The sequence below is a fragment of the Pristiophorus japonicus genome, chromosome 18 (genome assembly GCF_044704955.1).
Source record: "Pristiophorus japonicus isolate sPriJap1 chromosome 18, sPriJap1.hap1, whole genome shotgun sequence".
Classification (NCBI taxonomy): Eukaryota; Metazoa; Chordata; class Chondrichthyes; family Pristiophoridae; genus Pristiophorus; species Pristiophorus japonicus.
In genome coordinates, this window is record NC_091994.1 from 91829135 (window position 1) to 91845944 (window position 16810).

Here is a 16810-nt window from a genome sequence, read left to right on the forward strand (position 1 = left end):
TGATACCAGGGAAAATTGAGATGTTTGGCTGAGGGTTTCCTTCAGCAGCTTCTGCTGGCCGGAGATGGGCATTGGTAGTTGCCATGGATACAACCCTGCTTACGAGTCGATCTCTAAGCTGAGTCCAAGAAGTATGTCCCAGGAAGCTCATTTGGGAGTACATTACAATGAAATAAAGATTTTTTTTTTAAAGCACGGGCGGAGGGGAGGAGGTTAATGAAGATAATTGGCATTTAGCAACCAAGCCTGTCAGTGGAAAATTAGACTTATTCCGAATCCTTTGTTTCTAATGGAGATTGTTACACAAGCCACCAAATAAACCAATTAAATTATGAGCAAACCCTTCTCTGCTTTCACCAATGCCGTGATATCACTGTACAGGGCTAACTATGTCTGAGGCTGTCTGTTAGGTTTAGATGAGAAACCCAGAAGTCGTGTGCTCAGATTTGGTTTTTGCATTTGGTGCTGCAGAACTCGTTGCCTCGGTTACAGAGAAAAAAATCCATTCAGGCACATTGGGAAGATTAAACAGCAAGTGCATGCCAAGCAGGATATCGTCCCATGGGGCTCACTTTAATAACATCAGCAGTTTCTAAACAGCCAGTTTTAGCTTCTCGATGAATGACTATTAAATAACTTGAAATGGCAACTAAACATTACTTTATACTATATTTGACTTTTCTACAGCGAAGAAATTCAATGGAATAGCTAAGTGTTGAGCCATATGAACTACTTTGATCTTTTGACCAATCAGACATTGCTTTATTAAGATGCTGCAACCTGAGCAGTTGGGAAGGCAGTTGATTGGGTTCCATGGTAACACTGACCTTATGTTTAATCTTGATGGTAATTATTAAAATCAGACCAGGTGAGCTGGGGTCAAAGTGTAGGACGAATTCTGGCCTTGTGCCTGTACAGTAAGTGTTGTTTATTGATTTGTATTGCTTGGTTTTAAAACAAAAAGCTGGTTGGTTACAAGTCTCTGTTTCTCGAAACAGAATCACACGTTTTAGGGGAAAAAAGAGTTCTGTAAATATTAAAATGGAGTTTTGTTCTGGTTGGGACAATTTATTTAAAATGAAATAGAATATGAATTAGATTATATGTATAAAACAACTTTGTGCACTTTTCCTACCTACAGTATTGTTTTCTGTTACACTTTGTGAATTCTCTCAACAGTGGAAGTATTGTTTTAAGTGTTTATTTATATGACTTGCCCAGAGGAATAGTGCAATGAAAAAAAAATCAATACAGGTAACTGTGTTTATTGTTGGAGATTTGTGTTTTTTTTGGTAACACCATAGAGTGTATTTTTTTAAATTGACACACTTTGTTTTGTATCGGCACAGTACAGGCATAAAATGTCTCTGAGCTTTTATTTAGTGTGACGCACCTGTGCAGATTTCTACCGCTTTGTTTAGCGTAGATCACTAGAGCACACGGCAAGTTCTCAATAGGTCAATTTTACTGCGTTTTGTGAAAGCTGTTTGATTTGCAACAAAGCCTGGGTCTACGGGATCCCGACAGGTACAGTTTCAACAAAAAAAAAAGCAACAAAAAAAATGTTTTCATTTTGAAATTTTTATCTTGTCCTTTTTGTGTATGGAGCAACGTTTTCAAACTGATTTGTGATACCCGACATCTCTAATTAAACGCTGTGCATAACAAGGTTTCGTAGTCTAATGCAAGATGCTTACAAGCTGGTGGTGTGTCTTTGGGCAGAAAGCAACAGTATAAAGCGCTGACACTGATTATAACCGTCTCCCCTCGCCCATGGACCTCAGCCCACTTACTGCTCCATGTGTCTCTGGGTGTTCAGTCAGAGCTGTAAGAATTGGCAGAGCTGGAATTCAGCACTGTTTCCTGTCCCCCGCTTGCTCTCCACTGAGAGCAAAGCAAGTAGATGCTGTTAGGAGATGGTGCTGGGATCAATCGCACAAACAGAAACCTCCCACCTTTGAACCCAAGGACTCGCCATGTGAGCAATCTTGGTTGCAGACTCCCACCTTCTCACACTGCAGTACAGCATGCTGGACCCGGGGTATCTGAATGAGAAACTGATCGGGATTGTGGCCCTTTGACAAAATGTCAGCGAGTAACTTTGATGCAATGGTCACATGGCACTCATGCAGCCAGCCGTTGATTCTACACACACATCAGACCCTGCCGAAGTTGCACTACTTCACGACTGTTCCAAAATTCAGCATGTCAAGAAATCATTTCATTTGGTCATCCACACGGGATCGTTAGGCAGAAATGTACCTGGAGTGGACAATCAGTAGGCCTCAGACTTCAAACAATGCACTTTCAGGAATATTGATCCTGATTCAGAAATTCTGACCTGCCTGCCTTTGTAACACTGGCATGTGTACCTGTTAGTGAGAGTGACCAGTTCCTTTGCTCTCTCAAAGCTGCAGTACTGTACTTACAAGCTGGATGCACCTCTTATGGGGTTCATTTTAAACCAAACTGGTCTTTTTTTCTGAATCCTCCCAACTATTTCTGAGACTGTATTTTTAAGCCTCTACACTTATTGAAGTCCCTGTGTTTCATTGCCTGCTGTTGGCTATATCACCTTTCCTTCTTTTCCATGAGGTTTAATCTTAGCAATGAATTGTAATGTATCTAGTGTCCTAATAATATTTCAAATTTCACCCTTAATGCAAGAATCTTTTTTGAGTTTTCAACATGAGTCTGGCTGGCAATGTGATTGAGTGCTGGATGTGTGACTGAAAATCACAATCAAAGCTACCCCGAACTATGAGGCCCAAAAATCTAATGATCTGATCAAATAATTTCATTTGACAAGGAAAGAGTCAAGCTGATTACAATAGTGCCGCCTCCAAGTCCCTGACAGTCTAGCGAGGGACCTCCTGGTCTCTGACCCAAAGCACGCGTCTCACCAGCATCTGTTGTGCTGAGATTAAGGAGTTTCTGTTTATTCATCAGGCTGATGGGTAGTGCTGTCAAGATGCAAATAATTCTCTTTTTTTCCCTCTCTCTCTGGCGGAAACCATTGGCCCAGAGCCAAGCCTCTTCAAACACGCCGCGTGCAACATTTACATTCTGTGCTGCCACCAGAGACAGATCTCAAACTGTAATAAATGAGGGCAGCACTTGTGCCTCCAGCCACTGCAGGGAAGGCCCCCTGAGCGGCTGTTGTTAAAGCCGTCTGGGTAATGGGTAATAGGGGCGCTGTATCGGTGATTATAGGTTTGAGCAATGATGGAGTGCATGCTCTCCTCTAGAGTGAGCTGCACAATTCTAAGGGGAAAAACTTGCTCTTTCACCCTTGAGAACCATCTGTTTTGCTGAGGCTTAACAATTTTCATTCAGATTGTGTTAATATTTATCCTGCACGGGCTTAGAAAGAAGATAGCACAACTTGTGTACAGTATGGTCAGAAATACTGACCAGCTTGTTTGAATGAGTAGGAGGAATGCAGTGTGCTTGCGAGTGTGTTGTCTGAGGTGAGAATCTGCTGAATGGACCCGCTGACCAAGTATAGTTTCGTCTCTTTTGCACCTTCTCACTATATCACAGAAACCAATCAATTTAAAACATTCTCCTGCAACCACCCTTTACTCTCAACTTGCAAATAATCATTTTAGAAGCAGGAATAGATTTTGTCCAAAATGGGATACGGCTGTTTGCGTTGGAGTTAGTAGTACAGTCGTCCGAGGTGAAAGGGACAGGAAGGTTTGAGCCGGGCACAATTTATACTCTGCACAGCACTGGTCACATGCTGCCCTCTGAGCTGCTCCACCACAACTTGCAATTTTCGCTCAGTATAGGTCTGCTCGTGTTTGGAGGCCCAATTCTGACATAGATGCAACATTCAAACTTGTTTTGCTCCTATAAATGTTATGCTCATCAAGGTGGGGAATAGGACACTTTCTCATTTTCCGACACCCACTGTCCCGACCAAGCACACTCAGGCCAGGAACAGAACAGTTCGGAATCGGCAAACGCTCCCCACCCTGCCCCCACCTCACATGGAGACACTGCCCCACCATACTGCACCCAAGCTGTCTGCGAGCGAGCGAATGGGTGACGTGGGCAGTTCAATGGGCCTGCTCACATTTCTTCCACAATAGGACCTTGACAAAGAGAGACTTTCACCTCAGCAGTGCTGGACTGCATCAGGAAGTGAAAGGCCCGTGTCTAAGGCACTGGATCACCTAGTGCCCAGCTACAACCTGCCTGCAGGGGTCAGGGTGAATGTAGTGTACGCACTTACACAGGAACCCACACAGCTTCGTTATCATCGCACTACCATTTGTAAGCTTAGCGTTTTTTTTTTAAAAGACCAAGTGTTGGAATTTTATGTCACTTTTTCTTCCACGCCAGAACGAGCCACAATACCACACCCTGAAAATGGGCTTATTATTGGGAATTAACTGCTGCAGGTTTAAAATACACTATTTTTAATGGTTTTATTCTAACAATCATTTATTTACTTCGCGCCACAATTGGCGAGACTGTTACTTCCTGCCAAAAGACTGGAGAAAGACACAAATAATGTAAATAAATAGACAGCTGGATCTGCTACTGAATTAACGGAAAGAAAGTTCAGATTTAAAGGCTGGATTCCCCCCTCCCCTGCTGGCTCAATTTGTAAACGTACCGCCCCGTGTGGAACCGAGCCATTCGGAGCAGGAATGTCCAGGTTCAAGCCGGAGTTGACTCATTTTCAGTGGTTGGGTGCCAGAGTTGGGCCTCGGTTCTGGTGGGAGGCGGGGAGGGAGGAGGGGGTGAGTGGGGAGGAGTACGAATTCTCCCTCCTGATCACTGGCCAGTGACCCCTGCTGTAAAAAGGCAGCTGGGCATTGGGCGACGACAGGATCAGGCTGAGCCGTCGCACTCCCCGGTTGAATAGCCCGGCGAGCACTCACTTGACGGACGGGCGAAGGGCTGGGCTGGCAGGCAGCACCATGTAGCCCGCGAGTCGGTGTCTTCAGGAGGGAAGATACTGCGGGGAGAGGGGGGAGGGGGGAGGTAGGGATGGGGAAACCAAATGGATAGTCAGAAGTTAATGCCAAAAGGTGAATTGGCAAAACACGACAGCTACTTATGTGTGTGTGTGTGTGTGTGTGTTAGATATTGCAGAAAGTGCAAACCTGCATTTTAAGTAAAGTTATTGTGAAAAGTATGTAGAAATGCTGTAGGACGGAGTCTTGCTGTACAGCTGTAAATATGCTACGCAACTTAACCCTGTCACTGCCTGCTTTGTCATGAGCTTGTGCTAGCTTTCTCTTGTCTGTACTGAATGTTGTACTCAGACTGATCCATTCTGGAGCTGAATATCTTTGTACAATTTACACTTTTGACTGTTGCCTTGTGTCTGCTTTCTTATTGTCTTTTGAAATACTGTTAATAAACTCGGTTTGAAATCCTAACCTCAACTGGTGCTCTCCGCTTTCTCTTCCCAGCTCACTTCACTCCAGATTTCCTCCTTACAATTGTGTGCACGTTTGTTATCGCAACCCCTCCTCAACACATTGCACCAGGACGGAAGCCCCTCGGTATTGTCTGAATACAGTGACTAACTCATTCTACTGCTCTTGCGTGAACTCTAGGGTCAAAGCCCTCCCTCCCTCATCTCTCTGGATCACTGTCAACATTCAGGCCCTGGGTCATCATCTTAGGCAGTCCCTCGGAGTCGAGGATGACTTGCTTCCACACTAAAAATGAGTCCTCAAGTGCCTGAAGAGTCCAATGCGGGACCCACAGTCTCTGTCACAGGTGGGGCAGGCGGTGGTTGGAGGAATGGGGGGTTGGGGTGCCTGGGTTGCCACGCGCTCCTTCCGTTGTCGATGCGTGGCTTCAGCTTGCTCTCAGCGAAGAGACTCGAGATGTTCAGTGCCTTCCCAGATGCTTTTTCTCCACTTAGGGCGGTTTTGAGCCCGGGATTCCCAGGTGTCGGTGGGGACGTTTCACTTTTTCAAGAAGGCTTTGAGGGTATCCTTGAAGCATTTCCTCTGCCCCCTGGGGCTCGCTTGCCGTGTCAGAGCTCCGAGTAGAGTGCTTGTTTTGGGAGCCTCGTGTCAGGCATGCGGATGATGTGGCCCGCCCAACAGAGCTGATGGAGTGTGGCCAATTCTTTGATGCTGAGGATGTTGGCCTAAGTGAGAACACTGACGTTGGTGCACCTATCCTGCCAATGGATTTGCAGAATCTTGCAAAGGCAGCGTTGGTGATACTTCTCCAGTGTTTTGAGGTGCCTACTGTACATAATCCATGTCTCTGAGCCACATAGGAGTGCGGGTATCACCACTGCCCTGTAGACCATGAGCTCGGTGCCGGGTTTGAGATCCTGGTCTTCAAACACTCTCTTCCTCAGGCTACCGAAGGCTGCACTGGCACACTGAGGCCCTGGGTGATCCACAATTTGCAGCTGCAGAATTTCCCCCCTGCCATTTTCCCCTTTTCATTTGCCTATCAACCGTGGCAGCAATCTGGCCTGAGTCAGAAGGTTGTGTGTGCATCGTCCCACTCCAGAGACTTGAGCATTAAAACTAGGCTGACACTCCAGTGCAGTACTGAGGGAGCGCTGCACTGTCAGAGGTGTCATCTTTTAGAAGAAGTGCAGAGGAATTCTCCCGGTGTCCTGGCCAATATTTATCCCTCAATCAACATCACGAAAAGAGATTACCTGCTCATTATCACGTTGCAGGTTGTGGGAGCATGCTGTGCACACATTGGCTGCTGTGTTTCCTACATTACAGCAGTGACTACACTTCAAAAATACGTAATTGGGTGTAAAGCGCTTTGGGGCGTCCTTAGGTCGTGAAAGACGCTATATAAATGTAAGGTTTTTTTTCTCGCCAAGCTGTTTTCCCTGTGGAGCCATTACTGGTGCTCTGTTGGGTGACATAATCCCCATCAATCTGCAGCTCTCCAAACACCATGAGCTTCACACCGAGCGCACTTCAGCTGCGCCTGCGGTGAGCGAGGAGTGAAATGCACGGGGTTTTATGTAACTCGGCCACCCTTAGCTGCTTCACTCACTGGCTTCGCAAACACTCCAATCCGACTTGACAGGTTGAAGTGTGCAAGGTGTGAAATACACGGGGTTCCACCAAACTGCAGATCAATAAGACATTAGAAGCTTGGTGTGAACATAGACACCATTTGGACTCCAAACACCAGGTGTTGGTATCAGTGCGCCAGGCATCGGTTGCTCGCGGTCTCACCTCGCTCGGTGAAGAGTCGGATGAGACAGCACGCTGTTGGGTGCCTCCTGATCCAGTGCATGGGGACTCGGAGGCTATGCCCTGTAAATCGCTTCAAACAATTTAAAATACAGAATATTTTTGTAAAAAAAAATTCACACCAGTCCTATTTTATGCAGTATTTAAAAAAATATATTCCGTTTCAGATGTCCCCAAACCCTGAACAGATTGACTCCAAACCCTGGACAGATTGATCCCAAACCCTGGATAGATTGACCCCAAACCTTGGACAGATTGATCCTAAACCCTGGACAGATTGACCCCAAACCCTGGACAGATTGACCCCAAACCCTGGACAGATTGATCCCCAACCCTGGACATATTGACCCCAAACCCTGAATAGATTGACCCCAAACCCTGGACAGATTGACCCCAAACCCGAGATAGATTGATCCCAAACCCTGGACAGATTGACCCCAAACCCTGGACATATTGACCCCCAACCCTGGACATATTGACCCCAAACCCTGGACAGATTGATCCCAAACCCTGGACATATTGACCCCAAACCCTGGACAGATTGACCCCAAACCCTGGATAGATTGACCCCCATATTCTCGCGCGCAAGAGGTCCTTCCAGCGTAGAGATCAAGAGTTCAAATCTACGTGCACAATGATGCAGCGAATGTGTTTGGTGGCCTATTGATAGATTAAGATATTGGACAGAGGTACACGGTGTTGTACTCGGTACAAAGTTGATCTCAGACAGAGGTTAGATATGCCGCCATTCGGAAGACAAAGGCATTGGAAAGACACGGGTCCAGATCAGCAGGGAACGAGCTGAATGTGAATGCTATTGGGGAAAAAAAACAGCATAAAAGTAGAGCAGACAGCAAATATCTGAAGTCTGTGATCAAACCAGGGGCTGAGCGCCAGGAGGGAGAAGAGATACTGCTACTTGAGGTTATGTTGGGCCTAAATTGCCTCCCGTTGTGATTTGAATTCACATCTGGTGTGGGTAGTGTCAGCTGTGGCTCAGTGGGCAGCACACTCGCCTCTGAGTCAGAAGGTTGTAGGTTTAAGTCCTACTCCATGGTTGGCTGACACTCAGTGCTGAGGGAGCGCTGCACTGTCGGAGGTGCCTTCTTTCAGATGAGAAGTTAAGCTCTCTCAGGTGGACGTAAAAGATCCCCATGGCACTATTTTGAAGAAGAGCAGGGGACCCGGTGTCCTGGCCAATATTTATCCCTCAATCAATATAACAAAAAAACAGATTATCTCGTCATTATCACATTGCTGTTTGTGGGAGCTTGCTGTGCGCAAATTGGCTGCAGCGTTTCCCACATTACAACAGTGACCACACTTCAAAAGCACTTCATTAGCTGCAAAAGGCTTTGAGGCGTCCGGTGGTCGTGAAAGGTGCTATAAATGCGAGTCTTTAACTGAATTTAGTCTCCTTTAAACTCATCCATCCCGATAGATATTCCTCATTTTGCCTCACTTAGAAATTCGTCATGAATCCAGTCTCCACATGGCTCTATAGTTTCTGGGACCAATGATACTTTGTAAAAGACGGCAACATAAAGCACATTACAGGTACTAAAGAATGAAATCAATAAAATGTCAGGTTCCTCCCCCTTTTCATCTCCCAAGGTAGCACGCGCAAGTCAACAGAGAACTCATGGAAAAGCAAAATACTGCGGATGCTGGAATCTGAAATAAAAACAAATAATGCTGGAAATCTCAGCACGTAAGGCAGCATCTGTGGAGAGAAACAGAGTTAACGTTTCAGGTCTGTGACCCTTCGTCAGAACTGGAAAAATTCGAGATATAACAGATTCTTAAGGAAGTGCAGGGCCAGTGAAAGGGAGAGGGGAGGGAGGACCAAAAGGGAAGGTCTGTGATAGGGTGGAAGGCAGGAGAGATTAGAGAGACAAAAGGGATGATGGGCAAAAATGAGATGGTAATGGCACTTCTGCCATTAAGATGCAAACGATGATTTTAGAACTAATGGAGTTGATAGCCAATGACCAGTAGGCTCAATTGATTGGGTCGATGAGGCCTGTATTCACTAGAGTTTAGAAGAATGAGAGGGGGGTCTCATTGAAACGTACAAAATTCTGACAGGGTTGGACAGACTGGATGCGGGGAGGATGTTTCCCCTGGCTGGGAAGTCTAGAAGTCAGGATAGGAAATTTAGGATTGAGATGAGGAGAAATTTCTTCACTCAGAGGGTGGTGAACCTGTGGAATTCTCTACCACAAAAGACTGTGGAGGCCAAGTCACTGAATATATTTAAGAAGGAGATAGATAGATTTCTAGACAAAAAAAGGCATCAAGGGGTATGGGGAGAATGCGGGAATATGGTGTTGAGATAGAGGATCAGCCATGATCATATTGAATGGTGATGCAGGCTCGAGGGGCCGAATGGCCTCGTCCCGCTCCTGGAATCCAGTGCTGACCCCAGTTGGCTCAGATTCAGATGGAAGAAGCATTGAAATCATATCAATCCTGAAACAATATGTGTGATACTGGATCATCGAAGTCTGCGGCTCAGAGGAGGCCATTCAACCCATCGTGCCTGTGCCGGTTTTCTGAAAAGAACCACGAATGTTTGAAATCTGAGACTGGAACAAAAAAAAGTGCGAGAATCCACAACAGGTCTGTCAGCAACTAACAGAAAGATAACATAATGTTTCCGCGGTGTGGGGAGTTGGAGATGGCGCCTTTTCATTGAGAAACCTCGGTGGAGAGCAAAGAGGCCACAATGCAGGACATCGAGTGGACACAGAGGCCCAGATAGATCAGCAAGTAGTGATTCGGTGACGTTAAGCCTGTCGTTTGTAGCAGAAAAGAAGAACCAAAAGGCGAGGGGTGGAGCGGGGTAAGGGGTTCCACGGTTTACAGGTCCTGGGAAAGTATGAGTGTAGGTGATGGGGCGTTGAGTCTTGATTTGAATGCAGTGAACCTTGACTAGTCTTTGTCAGTCCTATAAAGGGTCTGTTTCTGACTGTGCCAGATCTGCTGATGGGTTACACCTCATGCATTAACCTTTCTTTCTCTTTCAGACCCTGTGCATTCCCCCAGCATTTTCAGCATGTACACAGAGCTGCGCCATATGCTGCCCAGTCCCAGTATCACAAGACTGTAAATCAAAATGAAACATTCCCTTCTCCTTTTCCAAACGGTTTATAGATTGGCCTCTATCGCAAAGCTTGTGGGGTCGACCAAGAACAAAAACATCTCTGTGAGAGGTGACGGGACCTTCCTGTTTAAAATGATTTCACCTCAAATGCGGCAAATTTCTCAGGCAGTTGGTCGATGGGAAACTGCGCGTTGTAAGGCTGCTCGCCTGGTCCACTAGGGAAAGCACCTGATGTTGGCTGAATGAAAGCATCGTAGGTGATGGTAGTCATGGAAACCAGAGGCCGGGCTTGACTCAGAACCCGTCAGATTTGGTCTGTTTGGTGGCAGTAGGCCAGAAGTGATCTTTGCTGGGTACTTACAAAGTGAAAAGTTGGAGCTGAGCCATGTTTGACTTTACTGCTGGGCTGGGGGAGAGGGCCTGGACTCGAGTGTTTCAGGCTTGTCGCTGGCTGTTCGGGTATCACTGCAGGGGCTGGCCGCAAACCTCATGCTGAAGAGGCATTAAAAAGGGAAACTGCAAAATAATGAATAGCTAAGAAGCTTGTGGTAAACAAAATCTACCTAGTTAAACGAGAAACAGACAGGAAGCAAAAATTAAATGAAGTTTGACATATTAAACTGGTGATATCTTGAGATGTCACGTTGCAAAATATATTGTAACCCAGTGCAGCAGTGCTAGCAAGTGTCTTGTTATATATTCAGAAGGCAATGGACAGAGTTACTGAGGTGCACTTTACAATTAAAGTATTACTGTTAAATCTTTGCATGAATCTATCAATAAATAGAATTATAGGATGGTTATAGCACAGAAGGAGGCCATTCAGCCCGTCGAGCCCGTGCCGGCTCTCTGCTCGACCACTTCAGCGAGTGCCACTGCCCCGCCCTTTCCCCACATCCCTACAAATTATTTCCTTCGGGTACTTAGCCAATTTTCTTTTTAAAGGCACAATTGAAACCGCCTCCACCACCCTTAAAGTCTGTACTTTAAGCGCAAACGTATTCTGGCTTGTTCTCTGTAGTTTATCTCTGTTAGCTCTCAGGACCCGAATCTGTTCAGTTTCTCGCTGATCTAAAGTCACTCCCATCCAGAATCTCCAATATTCTCTCCTAGTCCGGTCCGCTCCTGCAGGCCCTGAATCTTGCCAGGCTATCGTTCTCTATCTGCTTGCAGACCCTCCAGGACTTTGCCAAACTGACGACACATGTGTGAATCACACGGTGGGTTTCAGCAGGCTCTTCAACCCTGAATGATACCACCGCCGAGCCTGGTCCTGCTCACTCCTCACCCACACACATACTTTCCACCAGGGGGCGACTGAATGCCCTCAATGGTTGCTTCAATTCCCCCTCCCAAGGCCAGGGGTCATGCCCGTGCCTGAAATCAGATAACGCAGCATATACTCATCTGGGACCTTGCTGATCCTTTTAACTCACTATCATACCATTGGGCTATGAGGAAAGATTGGAGTTGCTGAGTCTGTTATCTGTGGAACAGAGGAGGCTAAGGGGAGACCTGATTGAGGTGTATAAAATTATGAGGGGCCTGGATAGAGTGGCTAGGAAGGACCTATTTCTCTTGGCAAAGGGGTCAACAACCAGGGGGCATAGATTTAAAGTAATTGGGGGATGGTTTAGAGGAGATATGAGAGGAAATGTCTTCACCCAGAGGGGTGATGGGAGACTGGAACTCACTGCCTGAAAGGGTGGTAGAGGCAGAAACCCTCACCACATTTAAAAGATACTTGGATGTGCACTTAAAGTGCCATAATGTACAGGGCTACGGACCAAGAGCTGGAAAGTGGGATTAGGCTGGATAGCTCTTGGTCGGACGGCGTGGACACAATGGGCCGAAATGGCCTCCTTCCGTGCTGTAAATTTCTGTGATTCTATGATACCAGGCATTTGCCCATTGATCCATGGGAGAAAGCCGGTCATTCAGACTGTCCACAGGTCTTCAGTCTCCAAATTGTCCATTGCCCACATTAAAGGAATGGAAGAATTCTGACAAGTCACATAAGATAGTTTGTAATTTAAATCACATTACAATGTTGCTGGACACCTTTTTTCTTTTATTCGTTCATGGGATGTGGGCATTGCTGGCAAGGCCGGCATTTATTGCCCATCCCTAATTGCCCTCGAGAACGTGAGCTGCCACCTTGAACTGCTCCAGTCCGTGTGGTGAAGATACTACCACATTGCTGTTAGGGAGGGAGTTCCAGGATTTTGACCCAGCAATGATGAAGGAACGGCGATATATTTCCAAGTCAGGGTGATGTGTGACTTGGAGGGGAACTTGGAGGTGGTGGTGTTCCCATGCACCTGCTGCCCTTGTCCGTCTAGCCGGTAGAGGTCACAGGTTTGGGAGGTGCTGTTGAAGAAACCTTGGCGATTTGCTGTGGTGCATCTTGTCGATAGTACACACTGCAACCATGGTGTGCCGGTGGTGGTGGTGCTTTGGTCACACATAACCACCTGAATTAATTCAACATTTTCACAAGTAATCAAACTCTGAGCATCACCAGTAGCGGATCATTTCAAAATCAATGATCATTAGCTTCAACACCATTTTACTCCTTTCTCTCTCCAGTTTCTCTTTTAAATAGTTTTGTTTAATAGTGAGTGTTAATGACATCACTGGGCAACTGAACCCAACAGTGTGAGGAACCGAGCGGATTTACAGGCCGGATCTTCCAGTTGGTGCTCAGTAGGGTTTACCTGCAGCATGTGGACAGTCACAGCCTCTCCCACAGCTGCTGTCTGGTCCTAACAGCATGAGGCTAACTCCATCCTTCTCATCTCTAGGCATTGTGACATCTGTTTCCACCAAATCTATCACTGTAAGGTGCTGGCTCATGCTGCAGAATAGCTCCCAGGAGTGCTGGCTGCCCTGTGGTATTGGGCCCTAGTACCTATTCTTCATGTGTGAGCCTCGGGGGGGCAATTTTAATCCAATCCATCTTTTGGTATACTAATGGGAGTGGCTGCTGCACTGGACTTACACCCCACCCGATTTTACTCTCCATCAAAGTCAGTCTTGCTATTGAGGGAGTGCAGCGAAGGTTCACCAGACTCATTCCCAGGATGGCAGGACTGACATATGAATAAAGACTAAATCAACTAGGCTTATATTCACTGGAATTTAGAAGAATGAAAGGGGATCTCATAGAAACATATAAAATTCTGACGGGATTGGACAGGTTAGATGCAGGAAGAATGTTCCCGATGTTGGGGAAGTCCAGAACCAGAGATCACAGTCTAAGGATAAGGAGTAAGCCATTTAGGACTGAGACGAGGAGAAACTTCTTCACTCAGAGAATTGTGAACCTGTGGAATTCTCTACCACAGAAAGTTGTTGAGGCCAGGTCATTAGATATATTCAAAAGGGAGTTAGATGTGGCCCTTATGGCTAAAGGGATCAAGGGGTATGGAGAGAAAGCAGGATTGGAGTACTAAGGTTGCAAAAATGATCAGCCATGATCATATTGAGTGGTGGTGCGGGCTCGAAGGGCCGAATGGCCTATTCCTGCACCTATTTTCTATGTATTGGGCAGGGGCTGTAAAACCAGTGTTCCATGTCATTCCATTTGGTTAAAATGACCCCCTCGAGTATCAGCAGGTTGTTCGGCCTTGAGGTGCAGCACAGCCCAGCCCCATGCTGCCCTCATCTACAAATACATGCTTTCCTGCAAGGGCAATTAGACAGCGACAGGAGCAGGAAAGCTGCCCGATTACCTCCTGCCTGGCACAAGAGGCCATTTATAACAAGTTAATTTAAGACACAGTTGGTACTAAAACATAATTGAGCCTGTAAATGGAGTTTGAAAAAATTTACTTTCTCCCCGTTCCCCAGAGTCGATCTTCTCGTGTCATGTGCCATAGCACAGTTGAGGCACCAGGGGAAAAACATACTTACTGTTTTGTCTCTGCTTGTGTTATATTTCTCTTGTATTGTGTAAATTGTGGGCTGCTCTTTGTCGATCAGCAGCAGATGAGTAAATGCTGCCCCCTGCTGCTCAGTCAGCAGAATAACACAGGTGTCAGAGCTTAGGACAAGACTGCAGTTCACCACTAACTGCAGGGCCGAGATTAGGGTTCATGACAGAAATTTGAGCTAACAAATGGAGAGGAGAGCTAAAAGAACTGGGCTGGGTTAATAGATCTCATTCTGGACAACATCTAGGAATCGACCTCAGTGCTATTGAAACGGGGCTGACATTGTCAGATACCATTTGTGCCACATTAATGCTAAGTAATGGTGGCTACTTTGGGTAATCATCCACTGAGCTTGAGTGAGGTACCAGAGGGGACCACAATGGTATCCAGTGCCTCTGGAACCATACCTCATCTCCATATCCAGTGCCTCTGGAACCATACCTCACCTTGGTATCCAGTGCCTCTGGAACCATATCTCATCTTGGTATCCAGTGCCTCTGGAACCATACCTCATCTCCATATCCAGTGACTCTGGAACCATACCTCATCTCCATATCCAGTGTCTCTGGAACCATACCTCATCTCCATATCCAGTGCCTCTGGAACCATACCTCATCTCCATATCCCGTGCCTCTGGAACCATACCTCACCCTGGTATCCAGTGTCTCTGGAACCATACCTCACCTTGCTATCCAGTGCCTCTGGAACCATACCTCATCTCCATATCCAGTGCCTCTGCAACCATATCTCATCTTGGTATCCAGTGTCTCTGGAACCATACCTCACCTTGCTATCCAGTGCCCCTGGAAGGGAAAAAACTGGAAGACATGTTTATGAAACAGAACACTGCTTACTGTCAGGACCAGAGACTTTTACAGCACTGAAGAAGGCCATTCAACCCAACTTCTTCTGTGCTGGCTCTTTGATGCAGAAACAAAAAACTAACCTCACCCATCTGCTCTCTTTCCCCACAGCCAGGTATCTTCTTCTGCTTCACTTTCCCTTTACAAGATGCAATAATCTCTGCCTAACTATTCCCTGTTGGTAAAAATTGCACGCTCCAACAACTCTCTGTGTAAATAAATTTCTCCTAATCTCGCCCCTCACTCCTTTAGTAACAGTTTTAAATAGATGACCTCTTGTCACTGACTCGCCAACCAGTGTAAATAATGTTTTCCTATTGGGTCTATTAAAGCCTTTCATAATTAAAAAAAACATTTATTAAATCTCCTCTGAGCTCGCACTGCTCAAGTTTGAACTAGTCTCACTATCTCAAGTCTCCCATCGCTGGCATCATCCTGATGAATCGATGCTGTATGCTTACTATGGCGCTAATGTCCTATCAATAATGGAGCATTTAAACGGCACGTGGTACTCGAATTGTGGCCTAACCATCACCTTATAAAAATCTATCAGTACCTCTTATGATCTCATTCCATCTCTTAATTCTAAGTGCATTTGTTCTTCTTGCAGGTGATGAAACCTATCATGACATTTTTAGGGAATTTTCCCACATGGCATCCAACAATCCTGAGAAACTCAACAGGAGAAGTTTCCATGCCAGCCATTCCTGCAGATAACTCGGGAAGTTGTTCCTCCAGCCTGCGAGCAGGTTCCCCGGAGACTCGCACGCTGCTCGCCCGCTGACCGGGACGGTCACTCGGTTAGAAAATGTGATCCATGTCCGAGGCCCTGGGGACACATGGATATATTCCAGGCTCCTGGTGGGACCCAGAGCACTTGACAATTTTTATATTTTTCCCAGAAGCACCACAACTTGTAGCTTTCAGATGTAAAACAGAAGTAAAAGATGTTTATAGATGAGCTTTCCCACCTCACCCCTTCTTGTCTTAGTTGATACATGCACCATTTGGTGTGGAACTGAACCATTCAGGAAGTTCTCAGGTTCAATTCATGTTGGATTGACTAGTTATAGCCAAGGTCTTTGTCCTGGGCTAGGTGGAGTACAAGGCTCCTCTTTCTGATCACCATCTCGCAGCTCCTGTTAGCCAATGGCCACGAGGTCAGGTGAGGGTGGGATTATGCTTGGCTGCAATGCCCCCTGATTATCAAAATCCACGATGAGGCCTTGGACAACGTGGACCATATTCCATACCTCGGGAGCCTACTGTCAGCAAGAGCAGACATCGACGATGAGGTCCAACACCGCCTTCAGTGTGCTAGTGCAGCCTTCGGTCGCCTGAGGAAGAGAGTGTTCAAAGGCTAGGACCTCAAATCCGGCACCAAGCTCATGGCCCACAGTGCAGTAATAATACCCGACCTCCTATATTGCTCAGAGACGTGGACTATATACAGCAGACACCTCAAAACGCCTCTGCAAGATCCTGCAAATTCATTGGCAGGACAGACGCACAAACATCAGTGTTCTTGCTCAGGCCAACATCCCCAGCATCGAAGCACTGACCACGCTCGATCAGCTCTGCTGGATGGGCCACATCGTCCGCATGCCCAACACGAGACTCCCAAAGCAAGCGCTCTAGGCGGAGCTTCGACCCGGCAAGCGAGCCCCAGGTGGGCAGAGGAAATGCTTCAAG